General features: G+C 41.2%; 1 protein-coding gene across 1 annotated transcript in view; it reads right to left on the reverse strand.

Annotated features, from left to right (window-relative positions):
- Window positions 1-3,047, reverse strand: part of ERG (ETS transcription factor ERG) — a 214,650-nt gene extending 211,603 nt beyond the window's left edge. The window contains exon 1 of the mRNA XM_075197249.1: window positions 2,838-3,047. The gene's annotated coding sequence lies outside the window, so the exon portion shown is untranslated. The remainder of the gene's footprint in view (window positions 1-2,837) is intronic.
- Between the last annotated feature and the right edge of the window lie 10,257 nt (window positions 3,048-13,304).

Raw genomic sequence — 13,304 nt, forward strand, 5'->3', positions numbered from 1 at the left:
AGTATAATGCAGGTCAGGCTTGCATAAACCTAGCAATAAGTCTATATACAGTATTCGAGTGTATTAGTATTATATTGGGAAACTCAGATTATGGTGCAGGAGTAGGGAAAAGGTTCTAACATACAATGGAGTAGTTTGTATTTACAAGTTTTGTAAATTTGAGATGTTAAGACACAGTGGGAGCTATAACAGGGGTCAAAAGTTTCCGGAGGGTCAAGTGTGTCTGTAATTGGTTTTGTTGGCTCTAAATATCTTAAAGACAGAGTTCCTTTAAGCACTGAACTTACAGAGCAACTTTATTAATGGAGATGTGGTTCTGTCTTGGGAATATTAAGTTAAAGACAGTCTCACGGGAAACGGTAATATAAAGAAAAAGGTTCTGTATACAGCATGGCAAACATGAAATCCCACTTTGTGTAGTTTGTTCAAAATGAGTCCCATATTTTTACAAATAATGGCAATTTATGAATTATTCATATACTACTAATTGACTGGAGGGTTAAATCAAACACAAGTGGGGCTTCTAGAAGCAATTATTAAGGACATTTGCGAGATACAAGTCAGCCATTAAGCCAGACCTGATAGATCCAATATTGTTCTATACTTCATTGTTTAATATTAACAGTAACAAAGACAATATATGCACAAGCTTTCCTATAAAGGTCACTTATCAAAAATATATATTATTATAAAATAGGGATACACTTGCACGCTGCACAATTCCATGTGCACACAAATTATACAAATTCCACACAAACTATACAAACAACGAGCTTACACATAAACACAGTTTCACACTCACAATTGTTTTTTAGTTTTAACTCTTTCAGATAATAGCGCACAGTGAGCAGCAACAGAGTCACTTATATTACAATTAAAGTATAAATTTAAAGGAAGATAAAAAAAATACAACCAAAGCTAACAATACAGTTTCAATACACAAAGAGAATGAAAGTAGTATTGCAAGGAGAAAGGAATAAAGAAACAATTTAAAAACACTTTTCTCTCGTAATGTGATTTGCACGTTTGTGAAACGACTGAAGGGAAAGCACTGGACGTGTACAATTTATGAAGCAATGCATCTGCAACAAGTTAAGTATTCCATCCCCTACAGTGAGCTTCTTGTTATAGAAGGCACCAAAGCACAAACTATAAGGGAAATCTGAACTCTTCTCCCCAGCGACTGATCCGCATGTTTTCTTAATAAACCAGCTCTGGAAATGACCTTCCTGTGTTGCTTCTCTGGCAGAAAACTTTTAAGTGACCAATCTTCTTTCATAGGCTTCTTGTGAGACTATTCCTAAAGGTGTGATGTGTACAGTACATGACAGACACTTTATAGGAGCTGCCTGCTAACTAACACAAATTGTGTGGAGAACTACAAGCCTCAGCAAACCTAACTCCACACATACTGCAAACTGCAATAATGTTTACCCGTCAAGACTCGCATTCCCAGGCAGCCATATTTGTGGGCTGGACCAAAATTCATGAGTATGCAGCCTATCGATTCCCTGGGAAGTAGCGAGATCCATGAGGCACCTTGTGCCTCCCGCCTCGGTGGCATCACTGAAATTCCCACAAAATAACTTGCCACTTTAACAGTAGCAACAAATCAGACAAATGTTCTATTCTTATGTACTAACCTGACAGACATTTTACGTGAGGTAAATACCTTTGCCAATTAAAGTAATCTATACTGTTTTTCATAGAAATGTGTCATTTCACGATACTAATTTTTTTAAATGTTGAATAAAATAGAAGCAGGCAGAATCTTATTCTTATTTTTCTGGGGTAATTGTTTTACAAACACTAGTAGGAGCTGCCATGTTGTTTAGCCAGCCAATGTAAAATAAAATACACCTGATAGACCCCGACCAATCGTGCCCCCAGTGGGCAAATCCAGTTTATCATGAAAAGAGGATAAACAGTGGATTTACCAAACTGTCACTCTTATATCTTTCTCTCTCTGACATGAGGTTACTCTTGTCTTACTGTTATATAAGAAGTATATTTTATTGTAAAATTAGTACAAATGTCAGTATAGTGTCTCTTTAAGCCAATGGTCACTGTTTTACAAATAGCAAAAAAAAGTCAATTTTGCAATAAAAGTTCATGAATGATGTAATTTGAGAAACTAATGGATATTAACTATTCTGCTTGGATAGATTACAAATGACTTGTCTATACAACCTGTGACGAGTCGCTTACTAAGTCTCTCTCTGTTTTACACATCACCATTCATCCTGATCACTGACCTCACTTTAAAAAAAAAAAAAAAACATGCATGAAAATAATATATAATCCCATCTGGATGATACAACCAGGAGTCATTTAACAAACATCGGATCTTTTCCTCCCCTTAGAGCCATATTAAACCAAAGGACAGGCTATCATCTGTCAAAATAAACTGCTCGGAACCTTAACTTCTCGAGACGGAATCTTAACTTCTCGAGACGGAATCTTGAGCTTTCTGGGACATCATTTGTTGCTAAATGACAAAACAGTCATCAACTTTCCCTGAAATCTAGGTTAATACATTAAAATGATCTGAAAATCTCTGCACGCAGAAGGAGGAAAACCTTGCCAAAGACACTAGGTACAAAATATTTTTGGGGAAAAAGACAGACGACAGACTATTCGCATACAGGACAGTTTTTGACATTGATAAACAACAAGCAACATGTGTCCTAAAACTATTTGGGTTGCAAGGAATTGGCGTTGTGGAAATGAGGACAGATAAACGTCAAACTTTTACTCTTGGGGAGGGTGATAAACTTACAAAAACTTCATTCTAAACCAGCATCAGAGTAAAGGTTGAAAAAGTGTTTAAAACTTACCGAGCCTACGGAATTGGGGAAGATCATAGATCCGTGGATGGGGACTTTCTCACAGCAGCAGCAGAGGGAGGAGGTTGGATACAAGGAAAAAGCTGGATTGGAGGTTTCGCTAGCTGAAGCAACAGCAGCCAGGCTGAATGTGTATGTGTAATATCTCCTTGTGAGTGAGTGGCTAATGTGTACACTGCAAGCACTGTGCTTGTGGATGGATCAACGTGCACTGACTCAGTCACTGGCAGTAGTCTCAGCCCAGTGTATGAGTCTGTGTGAGTCTTACTTTCTCCAATCATGGATCAGTGAAAAAACCGACTACAGTCCTACCAGACTGCAACTTCCACAACTGCAGCAACATACCCACAGACCACCAGACACAAACCTAGAAAACATACCAGCAAGACGTCACAGGTACTACAGGTACAGCAGATGAAGTCATGAGCCGAAAAGACAAGCAAACAACAAAGACAGAAAAACTAACAAAAACACTGAAACAAAATATTAAACTATTTATAATAAAAAAAAAAAAAAAAAAATATACATAATTTATAATACTTTTTCACAGACGGAACTGATACAAATGTGAAACAATATATTAATCAATGCTTATTTTAACTCTACATTCTTACAAACCCCAATGAATAAAAAAAATGAGAACCCGCAACAAATTACGTTAAACCACAATTTCATTCATGATTTTGATAATCATCTCATTCATGATTTATGTGGACATTAAAATAGTGATAGTTTTCTGCTTCTCGGGCTGATTTATAAACACATTGAATTTCAGTTTATATTTGCAGAAAACCATCACAACCAATCTTCACCTGACAGCCGCAGAGTCTCAAAAATCAAATATTAAAAAAAAAAAAAAAAAAGTTTAAAGTGCACCAATTGTCTACAGCGGAGGCTGCCATTTTGTGGGTTGGGCCAATAGTGTTCAAAAGGCTGCATTCTTATAAATATTGGTTCTGCCCATAAAATCGCTGCCACAGGCATGTGACAATGAGATGGGTGGCCTTTAAAAAGAACATTAAAAATGTTTTTCATTTTAGTCGAGGGTGACGTACAGCAAGAGTAAAATAAGTTCATGAAATATTATTTCAACTTGAAATTAAATGACCATGGGCCTGATTCATTAAGGATCTTAACTTAAGAAACTCAGTCTCCTGGACAAAACCATGTTACAATGCAAGGGGTGCAAATAAGTATTCTGTTTTGCACATAAGTTAAATACTGACTGTTTTTTATGTAGCACACAAATATCAACTTTAAATTTCAGTGTACAAATAAGCTATCAAGTATTTCTGTGCTACATGAAAAAACAGTCAGTATTTAACTTATGTGCAAAACAGAATACTAATTTGCACCCCTTGCATTGTAACATGGTTTTGTCCAGGAGACTGAAATAAGAAGTTTCTTAAGTTAAGATCTTTAATGAATCAGGCCCCAGATCCTCAAAAGTAGAATTATAAACGAACCGGGCTATCCACTGGCTCTGAGGCAGAATGTTTTACGTGGCCGATGGCTGCTGTAACTTAAGCAGAAGTACACAGAGCTCTTGCAGGGCGGCACTTAGAAAAAGAATTGAGCCAGCCTGGGGTCCTGGAGCTCTCGCTGCATAATCTATTAATTGGTGGCCGTTAAGGTGCTGTTTGACTGCGTGATGCACACAGAAGTCTGATTGTGACTGAGCTGTGTTTCCAATGAAAGTGGAGTTATTTTAGCTGCAGACATGTTTACATTACTGTGGTTTAGTCTATAACTTTCTCTTTTTCTCGCTCAGGATTTTGCTCCATGAAGCAAAGCCCTCAGCTCCTAGACATTCCAAAAAGTCTGCCAAAATAATAGAAAAAAAATTGCAGAAATATTTTTTTTTTTATAAAAAAAAATAAAAAAAATAAATTGCAAAAAAAAAGTATATAGCGAGACCCCCATGTCTGAGTCAGTCCGGGGGCTGAGTGGATAGAATTCTTACCCCCCGTATACTGCAATACCTGGATCCGCTCCCACTGACTCTCAATTCTCTCTTTCTCCAGCTCTCGGTTTTTTTTCCCCTTCTTTGATTCAGTATTAAATCCTTCAGGATTCCATTTCCTGTTTGTAAGAGAAAATGATCCCAGCGCAGAACTTGGAACCTACCTCGTGCAGGCGCTCTTGTGAATATGTTGCTTTAGTATTCTACAACACAATGAGAATCTGGGTTATGAATGTAAAACGTCCGTTGATTGACCCCTCTATTGTCAAACTTATTTAAAGTGGACAACCCCTTCTCAAAAAACCATGCCCCCTATGTACAGAAAACAGAGGAGGGGGGTTCCCCACCACAATGAATCCTAATTACTAGAAATTATGGAGTCAGTTTGCACGTTAAACAGCCTCTTTTAGGGCCATAAGCAGCGCTATCTACGCGCTTCTGGTCGCGTATTGACCCCTCCAGCTGATAGATAATCATTAACGTTGTAGCTATATTATATGCAGTCAAGCCCATCTATTCTCATTACTTACGTGGACAACTGCAGTAAGGAAGAGTCTCATTTGATTTTTGAAAGGGGAAAACAACAGAGAATTGTATTTATTTTCATTTGTATTTTGTGTTGGAATTTCATGACATTTTATATGGAACGTGCAACTTTCACATTTATTAATAACTGTGAAGACACTATTCTCTACTGTGTGTGTAACACTTCACATAGTATGACGTTGTGTAGAAATAGATTAATGCAATATTAGCAAGTACTAGTTACACTGTGAAAGCGTATCTCTGTGCTATTGTTAGGCATAAGTATGTATACTTGTAGGCCCGATGGACGCCTGGCCTGCTGGTTTTGACATGGACGTTTCTTGAGATTCGCCTGACACAATGTACACACATAAGTACACTTTTTCTGGCATATTTACTTTTCTGCAGTAATTGCGTCCACAGCCCCAATCCTCCCAGGCCATGCCTATGATTTACTATAAATCCACCTACCCAATCCTCCGTTTGACCATGACCACACCCACAATTTACTGGCCATACCGGGAAACACCGAAGCAAAACAACCACTGTAGATCACCGAAGTCATCAAAATTCAAAGCCAAAAACTCAGTGGTATCGGCAAAAGCCCCGGAACCCCATTGCACTAATTCTAATAACACCAACCACATATATAGACACCATGGACAATTTACCAGTACTGATTGCCAATCTGGGGGCTCTATGAACTCTATCATTTATTTTCTATATCCCTCTCTCAAGTTTGTTTCCCCACCACCACTAATTCCTGTCTCCCCCCCTTATGTCTTGTTTATCTTCCTGCCTTGAGCCCATATAGCACATAGGGTAACACCTGGGCCCCCAGGCCCCTTAGGGTTAGCGACAGCTGCTATCCTTAATGCTATGCCGTGAAGTGCGGTACCGCTGTGGTTATCAGATTGTGACATCTCCTCTTGTTTGAGAGGTTATCTGTTACAATTAGACATATATAGACTTAGGGGAGATTCAATTCAGCGGAATGTGTCTCTAGAACGTCCATGGAGACAAATCACGCCAATTTTAAAATTTTTCCTTGCACCCCATAGAGGTGCACAGAGAAATGAGTTTGGCTGAGTTGAGACTGGCAACGTGCGCAGTTGGACATTGGCACATCGCCAGCAGAGCGGAACTCTATGTATTATTTAGTTATTACATATTACAGAGCTGTGTTCAAAAATGTAACAGAACTGGCTTTGGCGCATGGAGGAGAGTTTATGATTAATCTCATTATTATACATGCACAGAGTAGCTCCGCCCCAACCACGGGCACGCCTCCCGGGAACAGCCACGCAAAGAGACAGAGAGGTAGCAAATATGGGGGAAAGTGCTGTTCTTTCTACCATATTTGCCTTAGTACATAGACCCCTTAGAATGCATGTTTTCTTATATACATTTATAGGTTTAATGCCTTGCAACGATAAAAGACACTAAGGGGTAAATGTATCAAGCTGAGAGTTTTCCGGCGGGTTTGAAAAGTGGAGATGTTGCCTATAGCGACCAATTAGATTCTAGCTATCATTTTGTAGAATGTACTAAATAAATGATAGCTAGAATCTGATTGGTTTTTCAAACCCGCTGGAAAACTCTGTTTGATACATTTACCCCCTAGACCATTTTACTACATGAAGATTAGTATGTGCTACAGGTAAAAGTACAGTATTTGGACAGACCTGTTGGTGGATACAATGACATTAGATAGAGGTGAGACTTTGTTGTTGTCTTAATGGCAATGAGTGTGTTATCCCAGGTGAGAAAAGTTTATCATAACCAACTTATACAGCACAGATAAGAAGTATCATCTTACAACGAGTGTTACTCTAATTACACAAAGAAAGCTGAAATCATCATTATCACCATTTATTTATATAGCGCCACTGATTCCGCAGTGCTGTACAGAGAACTCATTCACATCAGTCCCTGCCCCATTGGAGCTTACAGTCTAAATTCCCTAACATACACACATACATACACACACACACAGACTAGGGACAATTTGTTAGCAGCCAATTAACCTACCAGTATGTTTTTGGAGTGTGGGAGGAAACCGGAGCACCCTAAAGAAACCCACGCAAACACGGGGAGAACATACAAACTCCACACAGATAAGGCCATGGTCGGGAATTGAACTCATGACCCCAGTGCTGTGAGGCAGAAGTACTAACCACTTAGCCACCATACATATTCTGTCCAAACGTGATGGCATGTGCAGGCTTAAAGCTGCATTAACACCTTACGTGTAGAACATTTCCATTAGCCACATTACAATGGCTGCAGAGGGAGGGTTTAAGCTGGAGGACCAATCAGATGCCACAATACATGATGCCCGGACCTTTGTGTGGAATGCTGGGAGCTCCAGAGTCTATAACAGGGGTAACCCAGATATAGGTTCCTTGGACAATAGCGACTGTGCTCCTTCCGTCTGTGCGACAAGGCTCGCTTACATGCACTGGACCTCCTTTATCAAGCACACTGGATGTCCACTGCATAGCGGCATGGTTCACACTGCTAGGTCAAGATGGTCCACAGAGCGAACTTTCAATTACACACCGGCTCTCCACTCTCGGGAGATGCTTCCATGAACTACAAGTGTGGGCAGGCAGAAGGACCTGAAGAGATGCACTGTCCAAAAGTGTAAATGTTACATCAAAATCCAACTTCCTGTCACACTTTAGGACAACCAATTTCATTAAATTAAGCCATTTTTTCTCCTAAAACACTGCTCAGTTTAGCCTAATTTATTACTTACGTTACTCATGAGTGAGGAGACCCTGAGGCTGTTCGTCTTACATGGGTCAATTTTGTGTGTTTAAACCTTTTTCTTACATTGTTCGAAGAGCATCTAGAAATGTGCAAAATGGATTCTATCAAAAGCAAAGCACAATACCTAATCTCAGCCAGTTTTGAGCTCTTGCAAAGTCCTTTTGTGGAATGGAATAGGCCAAGAACCCACGGCCCACACACAGTAAGTAACGGTCCTACAAACGCACCCTTTCCACCATCTTGTACTGTTCCACAAAACCCTGCTCCGAGGACAGTGGCAGGTGGGGAGTTTGACTGGGGCGGTACACCTGTCAAACTGTAATGCGGGTGTTATGAGTCAAGCTCAGGGAGGACAGAACCCTCCCGTGCAGCAAAAGGGCCCCTACACCTACTTAGCAATAAAAACCTTCACTCCATCTAACCCTTTCCATCGGCCAAGCCAAACTTTTGCTCATCTGCAAACACTACCATCCTTTCCTAAATACCCTAGCAGTTGGAGAAAATCTACACAAAACCGCGCAAAGGTTACAACTAAGCTAGAGAGAAAAATAGCGTAGGTTACCCCCCGAAAAAAAACCCTCCAGTAGCCCTACTTTATCTGGGAGACCTGGAGCCTAGGGTTACTCTGACATCGTAGGAATCAGCCCCAATCTGGTCAGGATGGGGCTGAATTTCCAAGAGAAATCAGACCATGAAAAATATGTGATACCCTCCCTAGGGAAAGCCAGAGTCCTGCTGTTAGCGGTAGGTTATTGGTTCAACCCTCCCTAGGCGCACAGTATGTGAATAACGATTTTAGCTAGATGGAAGGTACCAAAATCAGACCATATAGATAATTTATAGTATACAGACCAGTAATTAGTATTAGTGCAGCAGATATAAACTTTACTTATGAAATATAGTAATAGAAACCAGGTATGTGTGCACAGAAAATCTTCATAAGAGTAGAAAGTAGCAATAAAGTAATTGATGATGGTCCGAATATAATTGTTTTAGTGTTTATATAACTAATTATGTCCTCAGTTATTGGTTTTTATGCAAAACACGATACGGTTAAGTGTTTAAATACAGTTCTAACGTTATGAAAGTAATATTCATTTCTAAAGAATAAATAGTGTTTCCGCCCCTTTCAGTACACTCAACTGTATGTTGCGGGAGCTGCAGCCTCTGTGGATATCCTTGTTACGATTCTGAATGTTCTGTGGAAAAACTTCTGTCTTCCCTCCTTTAAAGGGAGGTCCTGGGCCAGGAGGTTTCACAAACCCCTGCTGTTAGCGCTGGGGATCATATCAAGCCCCTGGCCGGTGGGGGTTGGGGTAATAAATTAAAGTTTGAAAAATATTATGGAGATGACCAATGGAGGCTCCCAATATTGAATTACATATAACCGATGAATATCTTACATTCAGCCAATACACATACCAGATTAAGCACTTGATAATGGTCTATATATATGCAGGACATTTGTCCCACTGCATTAGCTGTAACCAGCCCAGGCTATGAGGTGCTGTTGCAAGTGTCACTTTTGGGGGTAGAGGGCCACAACATGTTTTTCATTTTTTATTTATTAATAATTTTTTTACCAGTCATTATCATAAATTGGATGACGCTAATTTCTGTTAGCAATCAATGGCTGGAACTCAGCTGCAAAGCAAGTGTACATACAGTATGTGGGGCTCATTCAGAAGTGAAACATGTATGTATATGAAGGGTATCTACATGCATATGTTCAGTCGAATGCATCTCAAGATGTGTCCAGCACAAGAAAAATACAATTTGTGCCAGGCGTCTGTCAGGCCACACAATAACATAGTGTTAGGAATCTGATACTAATTTGTATCTGGCCTGCAGTACCTTGATGCCGCCAGAGGTGCTGTTATTTTGCCACTGGACATATTCACCTCTCCTGCAGGAGTTAACCTCCTTCCCTGATCATTACCTGCACCTGTCCACTGCTTCTGGTCCCTGACAGTATCCTTGTGAATTGTGTCTGTTGTTCTCCTGATTATCTGACTTCTGCGTCCTTCACCATTTTGCACCTTTGTCTATGACCCAGATCCTCACTTTATTTGACTTTGCTCCTGTCTACTCCCTGGTATTGTTTGTGGATTTTCCTGACTTCTGACCCTGGCTTGCCTGACTCTCCTTTATCCTGATTCTCCCATGAATCATCAGGTGCCTCTAGGCTTCCAATATCTGCAGTCCACTGCCTAATTTGGAAAACCAGAGTCTCCAGCTTCTCAGCCTTATCTGGCGATCCAGACAACCAATAACTGCAGTAACCTGTCAAATTTGGAAAAAAAGAGTATTCAGCTTCCCAGCTGAATCTGGCAATCCAGACATTCCTGCAAACCATCTACTATACCTGGGCACCAGTACCTCCTGCTCCACTCCTATAGCTAACCAGGCAATCCAGCCTGCTTGTACCTGAACGCCCTCTGTTATATCTGGATACCATTATTACCAATTCTTTAGATCCTGTTTGATACAGTGTGCTTTTCTATTGTGACCTGATTCTGCGAAATACAATATGGTTGCTCACTACCTGCTACTGTGAGCTGTTCACTCAATCAGAAAAGTGCCAGACTATTCTGTATTAACTCCTGCCTGTCTGACTCTGAGTTCTGAAATACATCTTACCAACATTACCTGTTGTGCCTATGGATTTGTATTATTATCTGCATTTTGATTTTACCTATGTGCCCTGTGTTTGAAATAAAGACATTCTGTTTGCAGCAATTACCAATACTTTTGCTTTTGAACTAGGGTTCCTAGTGTGTTTGACCATGAGTGAAAGGCCTCAATTTCAAATGCATCAAATTGACATGCAACATCTCTGCAATCAATTAACACAGGTGTATATATTATTAAAAGAGGTTGCTTAAACAGCTTCCTGTTTCCGTCCTGTGTGGTTACTGCTCAAATACCAGTTCTGGAGCAATAAATTCCATTTTCAGAGAAAACGTGCTGACCGCAATACATCCTCCAGAAACATTACTTTGTCATAAGTGCCATAAGAGTGCTGCACCTGTTCCAATGCCTGTGACCCTGCCACTGAGGATTCCAAACCAGCAGGTCACCCATATCCCTCTTTGTCTTAGGAGGAACGCAAGCACAGAGGGGTCAACCATCTATGCTTCTACTGTGCCATCCCAGAACAATTCCTGGTGCAATGCCCGCTGCGCACACCCAAGTCACCTCCCAGTTACCCAAAGGGTTCTCTGGAACCTGGAAACCAATGTTACTTGGGATTGCTTTCTAAACTCGCTTCAAAGACAGCTACCCTTCAGCCGGCTCCAGGGAGGGCCCTGTCCCTCCAGCCTGTTCCAGAGAGGTTCCTGTCCCTCCAGACTGTTCAGCCAGAGATGCCTCATAGAGCTGTTCAGCCATAGATGCCTCATGGCACTATCTAGCCATAGGTGCCTCAAAGTACTGTTCGGTCAGAGGTACCTCACAGTGCTGTTCGGTAAAAGGTGCCTCATAGTACTGCTCTGTCTAAGGTGCCTCACGGCGCTGCCCAGTCCGACCCTTCCAAGTAGTTTGACCAGTCCGACCTTCCCAGTTGTATGCCCAGTCTGGGTCTTCTGCCAAGTGTGCCCAGTCCGGGCCTTCCGAGTTATGTTCTCAACTGAGCCTTCTGAGTGGTGTGCCCAGTTCGGACCTTCTTCTGAGTTATGTGCTCAACCCGAGTCTTTCGAATTGTGTGTCCAGTCCGGGCCTTCTGTCAAATGTGCCCAGTCCGGGCCTTCTGCAAAGTGTGCTCAACCCAAGGCTTCCGAGTTGTGTGCCCATGCCAGGCCATCTGAGTTAAGTACTCTCTCTGAGCCCCCAGAGATACGTGCTCAACCCGAGCCAACAGAGAAAATGCTCAGCCCAAGTTCTCTAGATTATGTGCTCAACCCGAGCTCTCTAAGTTATATACTCAGCCAGAGCCTTCTATGATGCGTGCTCCTGCTTTCCCAGTCGGGGACTCCTGTCTGGCTCTCCCAGTGGAGAACTCTAGACTTCCTGTCATCCCAGTCAGGGACACCAGCTCTCCTGTCGTCCTAGTAGGGTATTCCTGTCCTTTTGCCCAGCCAGAGTATCCAGAGACAGCTGCCCAGCCTGAGGTGCCATCGACTACTGTTGATAAATCCTGCAAGGACCAATTAATCATTTTTGATGGAGACATTTCTCAATTTTTAGCATGATGTATCAGTGTGCGAGTCTATTTGAAGATTCTCCTGACACCACTCAATAGGACTTTATTGACTCTATAATCATGTTCTTTAGGGGAGTGTCGCTAAGGTGGACATAATCCCTCATAGACTCCAAAGATCCCATACTACAAGATCTAGTTGCCTTTAATGCTGTGGACCTAAAGGAGTCTTGTCCGTCACCAGTCCTTGCATTGCTTGAGGAAACTTCCTACCTTGTGCCCATATCAGATCATAAGGTGCTTTTAGTAAAGAACAAATGAAAAAAAGAAGAAAAGATAAAGCCTGAATTTTGAGACGTTGAGAGCTTCTGGAATCCACTCCTTAAAGGGTGACTATGTTAGGAATCTGATCCTTATTTGTATCTGGCTTGCAGTACCTCTGTGTTACCAGAGGTGCTGCTGTTTTGCCATTGGCCATTTTCACCTCACTTGCAGGAGTTAACCTCCTTCCCTGATCATCATTTGCACTTGTTTCACTGCCTTAGATACCCACACCAAACATTGCTTCTTGCAGTTCATCGATTGTTCGCAGCTTATGGACCCTGTCAGTACCCCTGTGAATTGTGCCCGTTGTTCTCCTGGTTAAGTTAAGGAAAGTAAGGCAAAAAAAGGAATAAATGGTCTCTGGGACAAACCATGTTACAATGCAAGGGGTGCAAATGAGTTTATTATTTTGCACACAAGTTAAATACTGGTTGTTTTTTTTATCTAGCACACAAATACTTGATAGCTTTATTTTTACACTGAAATTTAAAGTTCAATTAGGACATGCCCTACCCCAACTTTAAAAATCTGTCCCACATTTTAAATTTACCTCCCCCTCCAATGCAACATGGTTTTGCCCAGGGGCAAAGTTACTCCTTCTTTATGCTTTGCTCTCCTTAATGACTCAGGCCCAATAACTCTATTTGTGTAGCAGTAATGTGAACATTTCCTTATTGTACTCGGCTCCGTCCTCGTTCCGCCTCTCCTGGTGTAAATAGATGCAAGTCAACGA

This window comes from Mixophyes fleayi, chromosome 2 (genome assembly GCF_038048845.1).
Source record: "Mixophyes fleayi isolate aMixFle1 chromosome 2, aMixFle1.hap1, whole genome shotgun sequence".
Taxonomy (NCBI): Eukaryota; Metazoa; Chordata; class Amphibia; order Anura; family Limnodynastidae; genus Mixophyes; species Mixophyes fleayi.